Consider the following 12,500-nt stretch of genomic DNA (forward strand, 5'->3'; position numbering starts at 1 on the left):
TTTCTTCCGAATACTGATTACCAAGAATTGGAACAAAAAGTGGATACGGTTGCTAAAAAACCATTATCAACAGAAATTGACGAGTTCTTAACTTTAATCAATGAATTTGGTAACGAACCAAAATCGAGTTTAAATTTGAAAGACCTTTCTTTATTTTCAGACCAAGAACAGGGAAGAGTGAATTCAGAAAAAAGAACTAAATTTGTAAAATTTGTATTCAATGCAATTGCTCCTAATGGGACAACATCTGAAAAAAAATCGATTGGAATAAAAGAAATCAGTAAAAAAATACCTCGCTGGTCACATAAATTAATCACCGAATTGGAACAACAATCGGGTGACTATCAAGAGGGCGTACCACTGGATCATCAAATTCGTTCAAGAAAAGCCAAACGTGTAGTGATTTTTACTGCCAACAACCAGAATAACGATCCTGATACCAAAGATACTGATACCGCAGATCAAGATCAAACAAAGGAAGTGGCTTTAATACGCTATTCGCAACAACCAGATTTTCGGCGAGGTATAATCAAAGGCTCTATGCGGGCTCAAAGGCGCAAAACAGTTATTTGGAAACTCTTTCAAGCAAATGTGCATTCCCCCCTTTTTCTTGACAGAATAACCCCCCCCTTTCTTTTTTCTTTTGATATCTCTGGACTGATTAAACCAATTTTTCGAAATTGGTCAGGTAAAGAAGGAGAATTCAAGATTCTAGAGTCTAGAGAAGAACAAACAAAAAGAGAAGAGAAAAAGGAAAAGGACAAAAAAGGGGAGAACAAAAGAAAGGAAAAAGCACGGATAGAGATAGCAGAAGCCTGGGATACCATTCCTTTTGCGCAAATAATAAGAGGTTACATGTTAATAACTCAATCAATTCTTCGAAAATATATTGTATTACCTTCATTGATAATAGCCAAAAATCTCGGGCGTATGTTAGTCTTGCAACTTCCTGAATGGTCTGAAGATTTGCAGGAATGGAATAGAGAAATGCATATTAAATGTACTTATAATGGTGTTCAATTATCAGAAACAGAATTTCCAAAAAATTGGTTGAAAGATGGCATTCAGATCAAAATATTATTTCCTTTTTGTCTGAAACCTTGGCATATATCTAAACTGTACTCCTCCCGTGGAGAGCTAATGAAAAAGAAAAAACAAAAAGATGATTTTTGTTTTTTAACAGTTTGGGGAATGGAAGCTGAACTTCCCTTTGGTTCTCCCCGAAAACGCCCTTCTTTTTTTGAGCCCATTTTTAAGGAACTCGAAAAAAAAATTGGAAAATTCAAAAAGAAATATTTTATAACTCTAAAAGTTTTCAAAGGAAAAATAAAATTATTTCGAAGAATTTCAAAAGAAACCAAAAAATGGCTTATCAAAAGTAGTCTATTTATAAAAAAAATGAAAAAAGAACTTTCAAAAGTAAATCCAATTGTATTATTTAGACTCAAAGAAATAGATGAATCGAATGAAACGAAAAAAGAAAAAGATTCTCTAATGAGTAATCAGATAATTAACGAATCATTTAGTCAAATTGAATCTGGAAATTGGCCAAATTCTTCACTGATAGAAAGCAAAATGAAGGATTTGACTGATAGAACAAGTACAATCAAAAATCAAATAGAAAGAATTACAAAAGAGAAAAAGAAAGTAACTCCAGAAATAGACATTAGTCCTAATAAAACAAATAATATTAAAAAATTCGAATCGCCAAAAAAGATTTTCCAAATATTAAAAAGAAGAAATACTCGATTAATATGGAAATTCCATTATTTTCTAAAATTATTCATTCAAAGATTATACATCGATCTATTTTTATCTATCATTAATATTCCCAGAATTAATACACAACTCTTTCTTGAATCAACAAACAAATTGATTGATAAATACATTTCCAATAATGAAATAAATCAAGAAAAAATTAATAATCAAAAAAAAATTCACTTTATTTCGACTATAAAAAAGTCACTTTATAATATTAGTAAGAAAAATTCACATATTTTTTTTGATTTATCCTACTTATCACAAGCATATGTATTTTACAAATTATCACAACCCCAAGTTATTAATTTGTCTAAATTAAGATCTGTTCTTCAATATAACAGAACGTCTTTTTTCCTTAAGACTAAAATAAAGGACTATTTTCGAACACTAGGAATATTTCATTCTGAATTAAAACATAAGAAACTTCAGAGTTATAGAATCAATCAATGGAAAAACTGGTTAAGACGGCATTATCAATACGATTTATCTCAGATTAGATGGTCTAGATTAATGCCACAAAAATGGCGAAATAGGGTTAATCAAGGTTGTATGGCTCAAAATCGAAATTTAAACAAATGGAATTCATATGAAAAAGACCAATTAATTCATTACAAAAAAGAAAATGATTCTGAGCTCTATTCATTAGCAAACCAAAAAGATAATTTTCAAAAATGTTATAGATATGATCTTTTAGCATATAAATCGATTAATTATGAAAAAAAAAATGACTCTTTTATTTCTAGATTACCCTTTCAAGTAAATAAGAACCTCGAAATTTCTTCTAATTCCAACACGTCCAAACACAACCTTTTTGATATGCTCGGCAATCTCCGAGAAAACCCCTGTATAGCTTCTTCGATTTCTCGATAAAGAGCAATATGACCAACAGTGGTTCGAATGTATATAAAAAGGATTTGTTTTTTTAGACTTCTTACTATTAGATAGTGTCCATAAATCTCATAAAAAGTACCTAAAGATTCATAGTGAACTTCGATGGGAGTTTCTCTTGAAGCAATAACGCGTTGATCTAGTCGCCACCGGAGCCACAAAGGACTATCTAAATTGATTCGTTTCTGCCGATAAGCCCCAATTGCATCATAGGAATTAGAAAAAAACGGTTCTTTCGTATACTTATAGTGACTATTGTCACTTCTTTTTTGATTTTGATAGTTTCTGCGATTACATGGATTATATCTATTTACACAAATACCTCGATGATTTCCGCTCGTTAATACATAGAGTCCAATAAGCATATCTTGCGTTGGTACGGAAATGGGATCCCCAATAGCCGGAGACAAAAGATTCATATGAGAAAACATAAGTAAACGGGCCTCTACTTGAGCCTCCAAGGATAAAGGTACATGAACAGCCATTTGATCTCCATCAAAATCAGCATTGAATCCCTTGCAAACTAATGGATGTAAACAAATAGCGCGCCCCTCCACTAAAACGGGCTGGAATGCCTGTATGCCTAATCTATGCAAAGTGGGTGCTCTATTCAGCAATACAGGATGTCCCTGCATAACTTCTTGAAGGATTTCCCAAACAATCGGCTCTTTTTCTCGAATTTTACTCTTAGCAACTCCTATGTTCGAAGCAAGATGTTGTCTAATTAGACCACGAATTACAAATGTCTGGAAAAGTTCTATTGCTATTTCACGAGGCAATCCACATCGATGTAATGAAAGTGAAGGACCCACGACAATGACAGAACGTCCTGAATAATCGACTCGTTTGCCAAGCAGAGTCTCACGAAATCTTCCCTCTTTGCCTTCAATTACATCAGAAAATGACTTGTAAACTTTATTATGACCGTCCCTCATTGGTTGTCCCCGGATTCCATTATCAAGAAGTGTATCCACGGCTTCTTGTACTAATTTCTCCTGACACATTACTAATTCTCCTGGCGTAGATCTACTTGTTGTTAATAGATCGGTAAGGGTATTGTTCCGATAGATAACTCTTCTATAGAGTTCATTAATATCTGAGCTCATTAGTTTACCCCCATCTATCTGAATGATCGGTCTCAACTCAGGAGGAAGAACTGGTAATAGACACAAAACCATCCATTCTGGCTCTATATTTGTTCGAATAAAATGCTTAGCCAATTCCACGCGTCTAACCAAAAAGTCCTTTCTTCTTCCAACTTTTCGATCTTCCCATTCATTCCCTGTGTGCCCTTCTTCCCCCAATTCTTCCCATTCTACCAACGAATTCTCTATAATAATTCGTAAATCTAGATCGGCTAATTGTTCTCGGATAGCACCCGCGCCAGTAGAGATTTCTCGATTGCGAAATGTATCGAAACCCTGGGTAGTAAAAAAAAAGCAAGTAGTTTACAAGTGAGTAACAAAAATGATAGAAATGTAAAAGCCCCTCAGGCAAAACATGTACAACAAACCGCCCCTCGGGCATAATATCAACAGAACCAGCCCCTCGGGCTCAATATTAGAACAATGCCAGCCCTTTAGGCTCAATATCAGAACAGTAACAGCCTCTCGGGCTCACTCTCAGAATAGTATCAGCCCCTCGGGCTACCTCACAATCACTCATATCAGCCCCTCAGGCATAGTATCAATCACTCAGAACAATGCGTGCCCGCGCTCACTGTGGGTGTGTAGACTCCGGAGGGGCCCCTTACGGCCCAAACGCTATATCAAGCCACCTCGTGGCATCATCACTTAGCATATCCTCACATCACTCAAGCCACCACGTGGCATATAAAGTATCTCAGGCCCTCTGCGTCATGTCACTCGGCCTCACATCACTCAAGCCACCGCGTGGCATAAATAGTATCTCAGGCCCTTGACCTCATATCACTCAGCATATCCTCACATATGGCCCTCGGCCTCATTCATTCCGGAAATCATCATAAGCCCCTTGGGCATTTGTAAAACAGTAGTTCTCAGCCCAAAATACCATTTAGAAATATCATTTGAGTTTTCAAATCTGTATAAAAGCGGCTGAGTTTGTAAAACAATAATTATCAACAGGACTGAGTTTAAATATAAGTCAAAACAGTGAGGAAATAGTGATAAAAATTCCCAAAGGATTCAAATAATTGGCACGAAGCCCAAGTATGGCAATCAGCCCAAATCATAATGATAACAAATAAGTTTCAATCAAATATGCGGTAAAATCATCAATCGGGATGGACCAAGTCACAATCCCCGGTAGTAAAAGACCCCGCGCTCATCATCCAGCGCGTGTCTTACCTCAATATAGCACTACGATGTGCAAATCCGGGGTTTCAAACCCTCAGGACATCATTTACAATCATTACTCACCTCGAACCGGCTAATCCTCTAGCTCGTGATGCCTTTGTCTCTCAAATCGACCTCCGAATGCCTCGAATCTAGCCACAATAATTCGATTCAGTTAATAAAAATTATAGAAATTAATTCCATATGAAATTCTATATTTTCCATTAAAAATCCGAAATTGCACTCAAAATTCGCCCGTGGGGCCCACGTCTCGGAACCCGACAAAAATTACGGAATATGAAACCTCATCCAACCACGAGTCCAACGATACCAATTTTACTAAAATCCGACATTACCCTCAAATCTTCAAATTAAACCAAGAGGGTTTTCAAGATTTTCCCAACTAAAATCACCAATTAAATGCCAAAACTAGTAATAGATTCGGGTAATCTAACCAAAATTAAGTTAAGAACACTTACCCCGTTGTTTTCTCTGAAAATCTCCCGAAAATCGCCTCTCCCCGAGCTCCAATTTGGTAAAAATGGAAAATGGGGCGAAGTCCCATTTTCAGAACTCAACATTCTGTCCAGAATTTCCATGGTTATTGTTCACGCATTTTACTGTTCATGGGTACTGTTCACGAGACTATTCATGGGTACTGTATACGGGGTACTGTTTATATGTACTGTACACGGATATTGTTCATGTTTGTTGTACATGGTACTGTACACAAATATTGTTCACGCAGGTGCGGTTACTGTTCACACGTGCGAAAAATGCAGAAACTGCCCAGAAAATTGCAGCAGCTTTTCTTTTCATTAAAAAGGCTCTAACTCCATCATACGAACTCGGAATTCGATGATTCTTGTTCTTATGAGTCACAAATAATAATATAAACATAGCCCTTCAGTCGAAACTCAATTTGGAGCTCATTTGCTCAGTTCAATACCCATTTCGCTCGCTAAATAATTAACTCATGTTTCGTGTCAAAAACCCAATCGCGACTTGATGAAATTAGACCAAACTTTCCAGATTAGTCCTATTCATTATCAAAATTTCGGAAGTCTCAAAATCAAATTTCGATCTCTAGAACTATAAATGGACCTTTGGATCTTTACATGCTTATAATCAAAACACCAAAATCTTCCAAAAACTCTTCCAAAACATATCCGAGCCTCATGGGACCCCGACCAAACATGCCAACACACCCCATAACATAATTCAAACTTGTTCCAACCTTCAGAACACTCAAAACAACATCAAAACATCAAATCACCCTCGGATTCAAGCCTAAGAATTCCAAAACTTCCGAAATCCAAATTCGATCAAAAAGTCGACCAAACGATGTCCAAATGACCTGAAATTTTGCACACACATCACAAATGACATAACGAAGCTACAAAACTCTCGGAATTCCATTCCGACCATTGGATCAAAATCTCACCTATCAACCGGAATTCGCCAAAATATTAACTTTGCCAATTCAAGCCAAATCTTTCCACGGACTTTCAAAATGCATTTCGATCGCGCTCCTAAGTCATAAATCACCCAACGAAACTATCCAAATCATAAAATTTCCGATCCGAGCTCATATACAAATAAGTCGACTCTTAGTCAACCTTTCAAATTTAAAGCTTTCAATTGAGACTGTTCCTTCAAATTCATTCCGATTTTTCCTGAAAACCAAAACCAACGATCTACATCAGTCATAATACGTTACACGGGGCAAGTCATGCCCGAGAACTGGCAATCCAAGTGCAAAAGCTCAAAACGACCGGTCGGGTCGTTATATCCTCCCCCACTTAAATACACGTTCGTCCTCGAACGTACCCAGAGTTGTTCTAAAATCCAACCCGTAGCTGAATAATTTTACTATGCATATACCCGGGGGTGATCCCACGTCACCCTATCTCATATAGGTTCGATAACACAATATAACTGAAATTTCACAATTCATCCTAGTCCATAAACCATAGAACCACATTTCTGCTTCTAAAATCCTCAATATGATCAGAATCTCACATTTATACTGTGAATAAGTTCGAACAAGCTGTAACAAACCATATCTGCTATCTCAGGTGCAGTCACATGATATACCACATAACTCAAACACTCGTAGCGATAACTTCTAATCATAGCAGCTGCACATAACAACCGAATACCGATAGAAAACCTTTTATCAACTAAAGTCTCATTCCAACACTTCCATATACTGCCAATGATAATCGAAATACGCAATAAACCATAACCATTTCTCAGATCAACCATTCATAAGGTCACTTCTCCTTTGGCAAGGACCATAGCAAATTTCTGAGCCGAACCTTGATATTATCCTTCAAATATGCTGAAATCAAATCCGTTTGTATTCATTAAAACCCCAACGATCGCATCTAATCCCACACAGACTAAAGCCACAACATGCGCAGTTCTCACACCAATAAGCAACAATCTAAACATACTCACATAATGAAACTGACTCAGATGCAAGAGCTGTACCTCAAGCTCAATAGTACTATCACCACACAAGGCTGAGGACCCGTCTCAAATCATAGAAATAGAACACCCGAATCTAACCCGCAAGGTCATATCTCCACATAGCTTCGCTACAAGATGCGCAATCCTATCCAAACACTGTTCCACATGAAACACCTCAATTCACTATGCTCGAAATTGACAACCACGCACAATTTGACGTCTGGAACCAAAGCAAATTCATTACACCCACGGTGAAGCAAATAGCATATACCACGCAAACCCGATAGGACATAACTGATACTCCATTCAACAAACAAAACCCAATTACTCTTCCTGCTTGACTTCGACTATGAACCCCAATAGAAACGCACCATATGTGCCCATAACCAACAAACCATACATCTCGCAACACAGAAAGGTAATTCATAGACCTCCCAAATTACTAATAAGCTCAATAACAATCAAATCAATACATCCCTCAACAATATTATTTGGTGCTCGTCATCGAATCAATACCGAAATCAACAACCTTGCCTGGCGACATCCCCGGCCACATGAAACACATCCGAAAAGTTCCTCACCCCCGGAACTTGACCAATATGAGGAGCCCCTACACTGACATCCATCACGAGAGCCCAAATAAGAAAGACACTCCTTCCTAGTCGTCCGCTGGGCCTTAGAAATATAATACCACTCTACTAGGACATAATCCATCGAACCTCGCCACTCAACTCGTGGCTTTTCCAGTATAGCCAACAACGTCACCTTAGCGCGACAGTCCAGAATGATACCACACAGAGACAACTGGTCTGAACTCCAACATCATGTCCAACATCTAACATACCAACAAAGAAAGATCCACTCGGGTCTCCAAACCCTGATAGTTACTAAACAGTGCCGATACACACGACTCACAACCACAACATAGCCTGAATGTGAGAACTTCCTTGTCTCCAAATCCATATGGCGCACGAATCACCATATCTGATCCCAATTTTGCCGTTCGAATACATGTTATGCCTCAAATACCCAAATCATTCCACGATAGATACTCAAAAATTTCCCTGTGCCACCAAGCAAACTCGAATATCACCAGTCGATCTAACAAGAAAGTGTTGTGATACTACCAAAGTACCATCAACCTAATCACATTGTCTTTTCTGAAACACATGCCCTCGTTAATTCACCCCAATTAGCACTACCACTTCTTTAATCATCTAAAACTGCCCGTGCTGCCTAAGAATTCATGACTTTCCATTCAGAACTGAACCGTAACCTTCCACATGCAATTGTCAATCCTCCACAACCTACCGCATATATCATACCATCTCAGGATAACATGAGAACCTAATCTTCCTTCCGAGCCACAAACATCTACGTACTCAACTAGTCAAGAACTTTCCATTGGTACCAATCTAGAAGAAAAATCACTATACATCCCATGCTCCTCGCTCCGCATGCCCATAGAAAGTATACATCTCCAAACCGTGGTAAAAACTATCAAGAACTCTCCGAGTTCCCTTTGCACAAATCAGACATGTCAGGACTGAATCCTTCTAACTCGATCAAGCTAATCAAGCCATCAAAACCTTAGAGCATCGCCGCAAAATACCTGAAAGAACTCATTACCTTGAACAGACACAAGGAATTAATCATATCCTTACCATACCAATTCGGTCTACTATCAAACTATTCCATCTATCTAAATTTCCTTCTGATTTACCTTCAACTTAATGCTCATTCTTGTTATAACATCACAATTCCTCAACCCAGACTTACCACACGGGACCCAAGCATAATGCCACACCGTCTAAGGCTCATAAGCCGCTGAATACTTTCTCAGATATTCCCACGAGCACCACGATCATGGTACTTTGCTCTCAAGAGACTTCCTGCAAATCTAAATCTGTTATCTTTACCTTCCTGGTACTGATACATAGAATTTCATAATTTGTAAAGAAAATACCACAAGTCTCGACATCTTCCAATAAGAACTCAGTCTCTAACCACATATACAACTTTAACTTACCCAACTGTTATATGTAAAATATTGAACACATCAGAACCATTCTTGAGAGTCATACCCTATTCAAACTGCAATTAGCCTGATCAAATGAACAAAACCGCCCGTGCCTCATTAGCACTCTGACACCGCAGAATGAAATCCTCATCCCAACACATCCAACCAACTTCGTGCTCTATGCACCGAGCATTCTTTACCAACAACAACTTAAGACATTCCGTGATTCTTACACACTTATGAAGTATACTATATACCTTGTTAAGAATTTTTTTTTCCTTTACTCGAGTCATCCCCAGTCTCAATTTCCGCAAGCCATAACTGATTCGCCCGCACGCCTCCAACTGGAACCAACGTAGCACCTAACCGTGCAATCAACTACTTACAGCAGACTCCCCCACTTGGCTCGGAGCCATAGATAAAAATGTTGTCAATAACTTATAACACTTGTACTCTATTGATGCCATAATACCATAGTGAGATTTAATTCGAATCCTTTGCAAGCCTACAAAAACACAGATCATCTAGTACTTTAACTCTTCTGCAATTCACTCGCGCAGTAGTCAAGCTTGCTCTCTGAAGCGACCCACATTCAAATTTCAACACTTATATTCCATTGGTAAATGAGATCTTCTAACAGACACATAAGGATCACACAACCCCAGAATTCTTCGAAGGGGATAACCCACCTGCGTTGCCTTCCATTAACATTTCTATATACCTTCCACCGTCACAAACCGTATGCTGTCGCTTAGTCTTTCTGAGTCTGAACTTGTACCGCAACATGAAATTTACTTCACTCCCAACTAGGACACATGAAAAGACTTTTTGCACGACCATAACTCGGGCTATAATTCGAATCCAGATGGAAATCAAGCACCTAATAGTTCTTCTATTCTCCACTAGACCTTTCTCGTCACTTCCCAATCATACGAATATATCTCGCAGCACTAACATTCTCATTACATAGTCATTCAGCCGTCACTCCCACAATAGGGAAAAATTACCAAACATATAAATTCAAAAGAACTTGCTCATACAATCAACACCTCAGTGCTCAAGCCATAGGCAAAGATCCGGCCTCAAGTTCTCCAGACTGGCCCAACATCTCACAGAAATTACATCTCGCCCCTCGATCGGGGAATCACAAGCCATCAAGGCACATCTGATATCGAGCGCTCATGCGCGCATACAAATGCGTGGAAGGAGTTTCAAAAGTTACTTCTCAAGCTGAATCAAGGACGCACGATAAGAATTCAAGAATGTGAAGTTTTCCTAAAGGTTCTGCAGCCTCTCGAGGATAAATACAGATGTCTCCGTATTGATCCGCGAGACTCTACTAAACCTGCTCATGACTAGTGAGACCTATGTAACCTAGGCTCTAATACCAATTTGTCACGACCCAAATCCCGACCCTAGTCATGATGACACGTCTCGTACAGACAAGGCCAGCCAGTCTAACCCAACTCGTCCTTTAAAACAGTAATTTAACACAAATATAGTATAAACATGGTTTAATATTACCAAGTAGCGGAAAGTATGAATAAGAAATACAGAAATCCAGCCCGACATAGCCCTAACCGGGGTGTCACAAGTCACGAACATCTACTAGGGTATAAATACAACTGAAAGCCTGGAATGTACAAATATAGACTAATGAAATGAGGAGAGAGAAAAGAAGTGCTGCGAACGCCGGCAACTACCTTGCTAAACTCTGATGACTTTGCCTCAGATCAGCCAAAACATACCTGAATCTGCACACAAGGTGCAGGGAGTAATGTGAGTACTCCGACTAAGTGAGTAATAATAATAAATAAAGACTGAAGGCAAGAAATCACGCAAAACCACAAGGCATTCCATGCTGAAGCAGTAAAATCACTTTAAAATGTGAAGCAGTGAGAAATCAAGTGAAAATACCTTTTCCAACAAGTAAAGCAAGTAGTTTACAAGTGAGTAACAAAAATGATAGAAATGTAAAAGCCCCACGGGCAAAACATGTACAACAAACCGCCCCTCGGGCATAATATCAATAGAACCAGCCCCTCGGGCTCAATATCAGAACAGTGCCAGTCCTTCGGGCTCAATATAAGAATAGTAACAGCCCCTCGGGCTCACTCTCAGAATAGTATCAGCCCCTCGGGCTACCTCACAATCACTCATATCAGCCCCTCAGGCATAGTATCAATCACTCACAACAATGCGTACCCGCGCTCACTGTGGGTGTGTAGACTCTGGAGGGGCCCCTTACGGCCCAAACGCTATATCAAGCCACCTCGTGGCATCATCACTTAGCATATCCTCACATCACTCAAGCCACAACGTGGCATATAAAGTATCTCAGGCCCTCTGCGTCATATCACTCGGCCTCACATCACTCAAGCCACCGCGTGGCATAAATAGTATCTCAGGCCCTTGACCTCATATCACTCAGCATATCCTCACATATGGCCCTTGGCCTCACTCAGTCCGGAAATCATCATAAGCCCCTCGGGCATTTGTAAAACAGTAGTTCTCAGCCCAAAATACCATTTAGAAATATCATTTGAGTTTTCAAATCTGCATAAAAGCGGCTGAGTTTGTAAAACAATAATTATCAACAGGACTGAGTTTAAATATAAGTCAAAACAGTGAGGAAATAGTGATAAAAATTCCCAAAGGATTCAAATAATTGGCACGAAGCCCAAGTATGGCAATCAGCCCAAATCATAATGATAACAAATAAGTTTCAATCAAATATGCGGTAAAATCATCAATCGGGATGGACCAAGTCACAATCCCCGGTAGTAAAAGACCCCGCGCTCATCATCCAACGCGTGTCTTACCTCAATATAGCACTACGATGTGCAAATCCGGGGTTTCAAACCCTCAGGACATCATTTACAATCATTACTCACCTCGAACCGGCTAATCCTCTAGCTCGTGATGCCTTTGTCTCTCAAATCGACCTCCGAATGCCTCGAATCTAGCCACAATAATTCGATTCAGTTAATAAAGATTATAGGAATTAATTCCATATGAATTCTACATTTTCCATTAAAAAT

This window comes from Nicotiana sylvestris, chromosome 6 (assembly GCF_000393655.2).
Source record: "Nicotiana sylvestris chromosome 6, ASM39365v2, whole genome shotgun sequence".
Lineage (NCBI taxonomy): Eukaryota > Viridiplantae > Streptophyta > Magnoliopsida > Solanales > Solanaceae > Nicotiana > Nicotiana sylvestris.